The sequence below is a fragment of the Macadamia integrifolia genome, unplaced genomic scaffold (assembly GCF_013358625.1).
Source record: "Macadamia integrifolia cultivar HAES 741 unplaced genomic scaffold, SCU_Mint_v3 scaffold1465, whole genome shotgun sequence".
Classification (NCBI taxonomy): domain Eukaryota; kingdom Viridiplantae; phylum Streptophyta; class Magnoliopsida; order Proteales; family Proteaceae; genus Macadamia; species Macadamia integrifolia.
Genome location: NW_024868214.1, coordinates 67,839 through 78,205, shown reverse-complemented (window position 1 = coordinate 78,205; position 10,367 = coordinate 67,839).

Below are 10,367 nucleotides of genomic sequence, written 5' to 3'. Positions count from 1 at the left end.
TATTAATAACTATAAGCTAGATTGATACTTGAAGTCTTTTTCTGTATTTTTGGTAAGATTGATACTTGATAGTCACATTGATTGAAAACATTCATCTGATCCTTAGTCGTATGATAGAAATATTGGTTGTAAGATCATATGTTTCTAGTGATTTGATGAAACATTATTTAAGAAAAAAAAAAAACAAAAACAAAAGATGCTTAGTCACACGGTCCTGCAGCAAACACAGGAACATGTGAAATTACGATGCCACCTTATGTGAAATAAAATCCCATTGATGTTGATGCATCTTCACAGGCTCTTATTGCCTTGCAAATTGTGATGGTGCAAGCGTTACATGACTAAAACCAAGCATCAATCTCTTGCCTATTATTTTACTATCGCAATTTCTATTATATAAAATGCTCCAACTTACACCCAAAAAAAAAAAAAATGATGATGGACATGCTAACTACTCCAAGCACGTGTGTCAGACAAACTTATGTACGGCCTATATGGGGAGGGACAAGGGTAGTGGTCTTTTTTCAGGAGGTGGGGAGAAAAGCTCAATACAATGCTTAGTCTTTTCCCTAAAACAATGCTAAATAGACAATTATGATCCAAACCTAGTGTTTTTAATAAGGGGAATGGTTTTTTGTTCCTTTAAATTAATAAAAAAATGATGTTTAAAACTTAAGAAATAAAAGAAAATATTAAGTCAGAAACACATCATACTTCCACCCTTAGATCATCATTTCCTGAGCAAAGAGAGACCTTTAATAGAACTATTACAAATCATTAAATAAAATTAATTTAATTCAGTATAGCCCAATTGACATCAAGTAAAAGTTAAAACACTGACAGCCACACTACATCCTCTCATTTGGTATGAACCAAAGCAACTTCTGAATTCATCCATACCTATCCAATCTTCTAACTAGATTTGAACCCTTAAACAAGTCCTTTGGCGTCTATCTCAACTTCATCAACCTCCACACCATAATCAAGCCCCACAAAACTAACTTTGCTTTGATACACAATGAACGTGGCTCACCCTAACTTAATAATTTGAGGCATCAGAATTGCTAACAAAGATAATTACTGAATAAATCTAAGGCTTTAGTAGAAAAATTAGGATATGAGAGAGAGAGAGAGAGAGAGAGAGAGAGAGAGAGAGTGTTGTACATTAATCGGTGCACCCACACTAATCAGAACTATTAAATTGGAATACTACCTATTGGATAATCAAAACCCAGAGACCAAATTATGTAATCATGGCTGTCATATCCAACAAAAAAAAATCACGACTGACATATTTTTTTTTTGGTGAAAACAACTATCATTTTACAATGGTAGAAAATGTGGGTGATATATAAGCATGAGAATTTGGAATCAAATAACTCAAATATGGTAAATCTCTTCCTACTGCGTGCAACCAGAAGTACACGTTGTATTTTAATGGTTCAAAAGAGTTGTTGGAATTATATATGGACTATATTTCCATAGAGGTAGATTTCACCAAAAATTACATATTTCATTATTTCATTTCCTTTTCAGGCTAACCCACAACACGTGGGACTCATTGTAATACCCTACTTCTTAAACCCGGTTTGATTACACGGTTGATCCGGTCTAACCATGTAGGAACCGAACCCGAGAGAGTTAAGGCGGGTTCCTTATGGACCATGATGGCAAGGGTGACCTTAAACACCGGCTGGCCAGACAAGACCGAGCCAGTGCCAGAGGAGACGGGTGTACCCAAGCCGTGTACATGCACATATCATAAGGCCATGTACGGATAAAGTAGGTATGTAGCAGTATCTTAGGGTGTATACGTATATTACATCTTATGCCAAGAGTGAGATTCGTGCCGAGGGCCGAATTCTGTCAAAATCCCACTTGTTGGCCAAGTTTTGGCCCTTAGGTGGGTGGTCACAGGTGGGCGCATCCACCCACCTGAGTGACCCACCCATGTGATTACTTAGTTATTTTAGGAAGTATAAATAGCATTTATGTTTTTCTTTTTCTTTTCTCATTTATGACACTCGGACGTTTGGTGAGAAGAGTAAAGAGGAGAGAGAAAAGAAGGGAAAGAAGAGGAGAAGAGAAGGAAGAGGAAGAAGAGATGGATTTCAGCGGCGCCGAGGCTTAATCTTCCCATTCCGATGCTGGAAGAGTGATCTCCAACACTAGATCTACGTTTAGAGGTGAGCAAAGGCTAGGTTCCTTAAACTTTCACCATACCCAAGTAAAACCCTTGATTTGGATAGGGTTTCTTGAGGTCTTGTAAATCCCCCTTGAGATGATGAATCTAAGGTTTAATAGATGATTTATGTGTTGATTTTGAAGGATTTGAAGAAGTGTTTACAAGGTTGAAGAAGCATTGTTGATTTGAAGGAGTTCTTGAGCAAAGAAGGTAAGATGGCTTTCCATTCCTTAAATCTAACCTAGATCTAGGTTAGAACCACCTTGTGAGACCTTGAATGTGTGGAGAATGGGTTTGGAAGAGCCCCATTTGATTCTCCAAAGGTTGGAGAAGGTTTCAGGTGAAAATGGCATTTTCCCGCCAAGACCGGTGGGCCAAGACCGGTGGGCCATTTGGCCCGCCTGAGGGCACCCGCCTGAGAGGGCAGACCCTCGGGACCAACCGGTGGGCCGACCTGCCCGCCGGTCTTAGTAGGACCCTCAGGCCCAATCGGTGGGTCAAACCGGTGGGCCGACCGATGGGCCGACCGGTGGGCCAACCTACCCGCCGGTCAGGACCGATGGGTCTGACTGGTAGGTCAGACAGGTGGGCTAACCGACTCACCCGAGAGGCTCCCTACGTGATTTTTACATCCGATTGGACCCAAAACGGACGTGTGACCTTCTTTTAGGATTCTAAACATGATTTTATCATTGGATCGTGTTAATTTTGATCCCAAAATGGTGAAATACTAATCCCATTCACTTGTGTTAGGTTCACCAAAGCGTACATTTCCCACACTGGATCTCACCTGTACCGAGCGTGAGTCCTTGTACACTACAGGTAAGTGGGGAGAGGACGTTTGGCCTTGTTTCAAGGCATTGTTTGGCATTCATCTAATTGTATCTAGACTAGCCATGTCATCATGCAAATGCTATGTAGCTTAACCATCCTCATACTTATGCTATGTGTGCTGTGTTTATTTCTCAAATGCCAAATGATGATATGCTTATGTGATGAATGTGGACATCATTGTGCATGATGCATTAATAGACTAGATGCCGTAGTTGGCTTGAAAACGAGTGCATTGGTGGCCCGTGGTATGGGATGCGATCGCACTATGCAATCGTACTATTGTCATATAGGAGCATGCGGTTTAGGATTATCATCTTCCCGTGCTACGACCCTTCCCAACAGGGGTTAAGGTGTTGGGTTACCATTTGGGGGGAAGCAGGGGTTGCGGTTGTCGGGTCACTGCGGCGGTTAGACATACGCCCGACTGGTCATTAGGACAGTCGGTAACCCCGGTGGTATATTCAAGAGGGCCAATCGTACTGCTTTTAAATTACTAGAGTCAACACCTTTAATTTCTGTCATTTACTTTATGTTAAGAGCTAGTGGTCGGCATGTTTTACTTTTTCAAGTACTCACGGTGGGCCTTCTTCGACAGCCCTATGGGCGTATCGCGGGATGGAGTTCGCTGCTCGTACCCGAGTATACGCGCACTGTGGTTGTAGTAGCACTAAACCAAAGACTTAGTAATGTTGCTTAGGTGGATGTGATTTAAAATGTATTACATAGCATATAGTGCATATGGTTGTGATTTGTTGTGTGGATTACTGTGTGGTCCTTCTTTCCACTTACTAAGCTAGTGAGCTCATCCGACGTGTGCACCTCTATTAGATGATTTTGCAGGTCATCATCTGAAGAGCACAGGTTGGGTCCCACAGTTGAGTTCCTTGAAGAGGATTGGTGGGTCCCTGAGGAGTTAGAGCACGACACGGATCGCTCATGCGAGGGCTGTGCTGTGGGACCGTAGTTCTGATACTGAGCTGAGCTCTACCATTTGCTACCGAGTTGAGCTCTTACCTTTGATGCCGAGATGAGCTCTACTTTTGATACCGAGCTGAGCTGTACTATCTGATTTTTGATGATTTCTTTTGAGTACTTGATATGTAAATTGTATTCTTTTTGTGTAAATATCATCCCTTCGGGCCCACATGTACTTTACTATTGTATTACAATTTGGGTATCAAGTATTATGGGAATATTCACAGGTAAACCAAGTCTTCCGCTGAACTGATGAGCACTTTCTTAGTTGTGTGTATGCTGTGGTGGAATACTGTATCAGATGATCCTGGTAGGTTTGGTTTAACCGGTGTTAACCCAGTTACTGGCCCGGTTCTGTGTGAACGGGGTGTGATAACGGTGGTATCAGAGCGTGATTCTCTACTCCACTCACAGCATACCGTTTAGACCCCGTAGAATCTATAATAGGAAATGGGATTGGGTTAATGTAAAAACTTTAAAGAGTTAAAAGCCAAAGAAAGAAAGGAATAAAAATGGTTGCATTTAGATGTTGCATTCATGACATGCGTGAGAGAAAATAAAAGATTAATTAATTGGTGTCATAACCCATCGAATACAAGTTTGACGAAATTACGGCAGCATAACGGCTCAAAATGAGATTTCCAAAAAAATTTCACACAAACACCTGATAAACAACATATCCATATATATAACAATGATCAAAATTAACAAGGACACCACAACTAAACTACACAAGTTATCAAATATACAAATTCACCACAGACCACTGTCAAAACACATCATCCCACAAATAAGTCCAGTTATAGAGAAAGTACAAGAATGAGAAAAGAAAGAAAGAAAAAATATATACAATAAGATCCAACAACAGGAAATAGGTGAGAAGCTGGTGTGGACTAGCTAAGTCCTCACTGATGATCGTCATCGTCGTCATCTAATACTACTACGTTCGCCTGAGGTCTAGAGTTGACGTTGAGTCGATGGTCATAGTAGTCAAACCTCGAGTTCACCAGTTGTACCTCCCTCCGAAGTCGGCCAAAATCCGCTGAGATGGCATTGGCCATTGTATCCAAGTCCTGGCCCAGTCGGAGAAAGGAATTCTCCAAAGTAGCCTGCCTCTCCAGGATCGTTCCTCCCTTGAGGCACTCTCATCCTATCTTCTTAACAGCTGATCTTGTCCATCTTTCAGAGCCCTCATAGTGGACATCATGCCCTCAAAATCATATGCACCACTCTCAGGTGGTGGGGCTCTATGCTGTGGGCCTGTAGCTCTGGGGAAGCCGGGATCAACACCTCTCGACGCCTGAGGCACCTCCTCAGGGATGTCCTCGTCCACAAAATCATCCTCCCCATCCTGAGGAACATAGTCCTCATCCTCCTCACTAGACTCCTCCTCCATGGGGACATCCTCCATAAGGGCAACCCTCCTATCCCTACCTCTCTGAGCTCTTGCTCTCTGAGGTACATCCATAAGAGTATGGAGACCCATCCTTAATAGATTTTCCCTATCGAACTTATCCGCTAGAGTCTTCCCCTCCTCACCACTCAGGTCCACTCCAAAGAACTCAAAGATCCTAGTGAGGATCCTGCCATATGGAAATCCTCCATCCTCGGGGTGAGAAGTATGGTGCTCCATGGTCTTGAGGATGACGTAAGGCAAGCACAAGTGCTCGTCACCCACCTCTAAAGCCTTATAGATGCAGAAGGCTAAAAAGGCTGCCATGAAGCCCACCTGGTTCCGGTGACCTCCTCTAGGGAGCAAGTTGAACTGGACCAATCGGGCAAACACACGAACCTCCGGGAAAAATGATGTTTCGGAATCCGGACGCGCACTGCTGCCACAGATGGTCTCATAGATGTAGTCCGGTGTCTCCAAACTCATGAACGGACCCATGGGCTTACTCCTGGGAGGACTGTAGAAACGGTGCCTGGCTGAAGAGATACCTAAAATACTAGCCAGGGTGTCCACGGTCAGCTGAATGTCCACCCCCTTCACCATACTGATTATAGCATACTCCCTGTACTGGTAGGAAACCTCCAGGTTGCAGTAGAATCTACAGACCAACTGCTCGTAGCATGGACGGTCTATGTGGAGGATAGACTGCCAGCCCAGTGCTGTGAACCTCTCCTGAAGCTGAATCTTGTGGAAGTCGTCAACTACCACCGTCTTCTCCACCATTACAGACCTCTTCAGGAAGGCCTGCCAGTTGGCTGCTGCCTCTGAACAGCGGAAGAGTTCCTCGTTATAGTCAGAATGATCAATGGGGGCAGGTCCGGGTCGCCCTGTGCGGGGGCTCAAGAACTGGTCCCTGCACTCTTCCGCTTAGAAGCGGTGGTCTTACGCCGAGTGCTAGAGGATGCGGGCTCCTTGCCTTTGCGAGATGACATCCTGGAAAGAAAAAGAGGAAAGAAGGGTAAGTGACAAAACAGAAATCATGGAAAAAAATAGAATGTGACAAAATGTGACAAGTGAGGAATGATAAAAAGAAAAAGTCTATGAATGAAATGCCTGGCCAGTGACAAGACAGAGGTTATGGAAAAACAGCAATGTGACAAGAGGCATATAAAGCATGACAATTTAGGAATGAGAAAACCCCAATTCTCAAGGTGCAAGTCCAATCTAAGAAAAAGTTTAAAAGACTCACAATAGAGGAAAGCTTGAAGCTACAGGTCTAAGACAGAAATGCCGTTGTAGTGAAATCAAGAACATGCAAAACATACGCTAATATGCTATTGAGGTCCATAAATACCTAAGGATGTAAAGAAAATCAAAGAAAACCCAACACAAAAGATGGATTTTCATGGGAAGAAATGGGATTTCAAACATAAGGGACTTTCTATGATCTCTACAGCATGTTAAGTACAAATCAAACATAATGCATTGCATTTGAGTTATTAATTGGGGAAAAAGAGCAGGAGTTGAAGAAATCCCCAAATTTGAGAAAACTAGGGCACGGTTGGGGTTTCTCTCAAAAATGGAGAAGTAAATCCCAAAACTAGAAATAAATCATAAGAGGAACATCACATTCACATGAAAACATTGTTCTATGGAAAGAAACACGGAAAGGAATGGAGATTGAAGATTATTCATGAGTTCTACCCCCAAAATACAAGTTCTGAGAAGAAAATGAGGAAGAAACTTACTTGTAAGTGGAGGAGTTAAATCTTCTCAAAAGCCCCGGATCGTTGAGTGAGATTGCGAGTGGAAGTGTCAAGATGCTCTCCAAAATCGCCTGAGAGAGAGAGAGAGAGAGAGAGAGAGAGAGAGAAGGGAAATGGGGGAAATAAGGATGAATAGGGGCTTAAATGCCCTGTTTGAAAATTCCCCCTCGGATAAGACCGGCGGGCCAACCAGCCCACCGGTGTCAGCCCACCGATTGAAGATTTGGACCGGAGGGCCGATCGACGGGCCAACCTGCCCGTCGGTGTCAGCCGCCGGTTGAGAGAAAACTTGGAAAAAAAATTAGGATTTTGTTATTATTGTTATTATTAATATAATAATTATTATTATTGTTATTATTCTTATAATAACATGTTATGGTCAGGTGGGACCATTGACATACTTGTTGAAGCACTAACCTTGTATTTTTGGAATCAAGTTGCGGTTAGTTGCAAACTATCATACACTATAATACCCTACGTGTTGTCATATAATTATGTGCCGATATCAATTCTATGGTGTTTAACCAATGCGGTGTATGATATGTTCCAGGTACAGGGATACGATGGTACGTACTAGATCCGGTCGCAATGCATGAGGTACCCTGCGTGGTCCTCGTCCGGTCGGTTGACCACCGAATCCCAGGAGGTCCCGCTCTGTGGGGCAAACCTCACTTCCACAACCTCCAGAGACCTTCGGTCAGGGTGGGGCACAAGAGGACCCACCTATGACTACACTTCCAAACCCTCCACCGGTTATTACTCCAGGGGATGTTGCTACCATAATTCAGCAGTCACAACAGGCTTTCCAGCAACAAATGCTTTAGCAACAGCAAGCATTTATGACTGCTATTTAGCAACAATTGGACCTTTCTCAATTGGGTCAACCTCCCCGGATACTTACTCCACAGGACCCGCCTGTAGGGTCTGGTACGGGGCCACAAGTTGGAGGTACACCTCTAATTCTGCCATTCAGTATTCCTCCGTATGGGGTGCCCCCTCCATACTCTTACTATCCGGCTTATGCTCCTAATTACCCGCCAACGAATAATACGTCAAAGGTAGTGGAGTCATTCAAGAGGAACTTGCCACTTGTCTTCTCTAAGGTGGGGAGTGATCCTCTGGAGCCGGACCAGTGGATCCAGGAGCTAGAGAAAATATTTGAGGTGATTAAGTGCACAGATGCACAGAAACTCATTTGTGCGGGGTTGCAACTCAAGAAGGAGGCTAACTCTTGGTGGCAAGCGTCTAAGCCATATTGTTGGCCACCCATCCGGAACCCACCTGGGAACAGTTCAAGGAGTTGTTCTTGGACAATCATTACCCACGCAGCTTTAAAGACCGTAAGGAGACGAAATTTATGGCCTTAACTCAAGGAGGTAAGACTATCCTTGAGTACCAACAATAGTTTGAGAGCTTGTTCCATTTTGCCCCTAGGCATATGAGGACAGCTGAAGAGAAGGCTGTGAGATTTCTAAAGGGCCTAAAGGCATCCATTGGGTCTGTCCTTGAGGTCTTAGATTTGACCGACTATGGCCAGATTGTGCAGAAGGCCAAGACCATGGAGGATAAGCAGAAGGGAGAACAATCCCTCACACTTGGACTGTGGAAGAGAACAAATCCATTTCTGGATATGGGCAACTCCTCCAAGGCATACCGCGGGTCACAGTTTTGGGCCTACTTATAGGCAACCTTATAGGCCATCTGGCTACCCTCCTCGACAGGCTGGTCGTTTGGGCTCTACATCTTTTCGCCCAAACACTAGTGCGGTACCTACAGTTCCAAGGCCGCCTGATGGGCACATTTATGTGTGAAATCTAGGGTAGTAAAACATGCATTTTACATATTTAGAATGGAGCTACCTTGGGTTTTACTCTCTTTTTGTAGGTTTTCTATTTTCAAGGCCTTAAGGATTATCGGATGCTATATCTTCAATTTTACACATAAAGAGGTCCTATTTCTTTCCATGGTTGTGAAGAGGACGAAATTCTGAGCAAGATGGACATGTTCAATTAAAAGTACACATTCGTTTGGTCACCCATACAAATGATTATTCTTTTCAGGCCAGAAAAAGAATAATGGTTCAGAACTGAACCGAGATGCAGAACCAACCCGTTTGCAATTGTCTCAGAGGTACAAGGAATACTCCAAATACCAACAAGGATCGATGGACCACATCCTTAATTGATTGAAGATTTGTTTTTGGTAACAACAACTACCTAGTGTAGTTGGTGAGCTATGGTGTGTAAAATTCCCTTACTCACCAAGAGGTCTCAAGTTCGAATCTCATAGTTGTTTTTTTTTTAGAGAATTTGTTAAAGATTTCCTGCTTTTCATTCACTTAAAGCACTAAGGTCATGGAGGGAATTTTCACATCAAATTAGAAGCAAAGAAAATTGTGGAGAAGAGAAGAAAAATAAAGGAAAGAGAAAAAAAGGGGAGAAATAAAGATTGTCCAAATCTTCTCTCTCCTCCACATCATCACCCACCAAAAGATTGTCCAAATCACATAAAGCAAAAATAAAATCGTTCCTTGGAGGGAGAAAAAGAAGAGAAATAAATTAGAAAAAAAAAGGAAAGAAAATAAGCAAACAAATTATAGGAAATTTCTCAAAATTTATTTATCTCTTCTCTCTCCTCCACCTTAGCACTTTTGGTCTCAAAAGATCTCACAACCAATTGTGGGTTTCTCTCTTTTAGGAAAGAGAAATTTGTTACCCTACCTCCTCATTCCCTATAAAAACAACTCATGTAAGAGGAGGAGAGACCATTCATTCTTCTTCTAGTTTTTTTTAGGTGCTCTCTCTTTCTCTTGCTTTCTCTTTAGTTTTAGTTCTTCTTTATCTTTTCTTCAATCACTTTTGTAATAGTTTTTTTATTTCAATTAATGCAAGCACTATTTTATTTTTATTCAGCCCTTTTATGTTTGTGATTTATGCAATTGAGTTGTAATTTTTTTAAGTTATAGTTCTGGGCTTAGATTTAGGTGACAAGATTACGAGCCGTGAAGCAATTTTTTTTTTTAAGTTCAAGCATTGATTCAAGTAAGTAGGCTCTTTCAGTAGTCTTCTCTCCCCCCTCTCATTCCCTCTTCTGACTACCTTCTCTTTCTTAATTTAGGATTTTTATTTTCAGTCGTTACGTTATTGCTATCCCTTTCCCCCAAGGTTCATGGCTAGTGTATGTGTTGGCTTTGCCCCTCCTAGCCATAGAACCA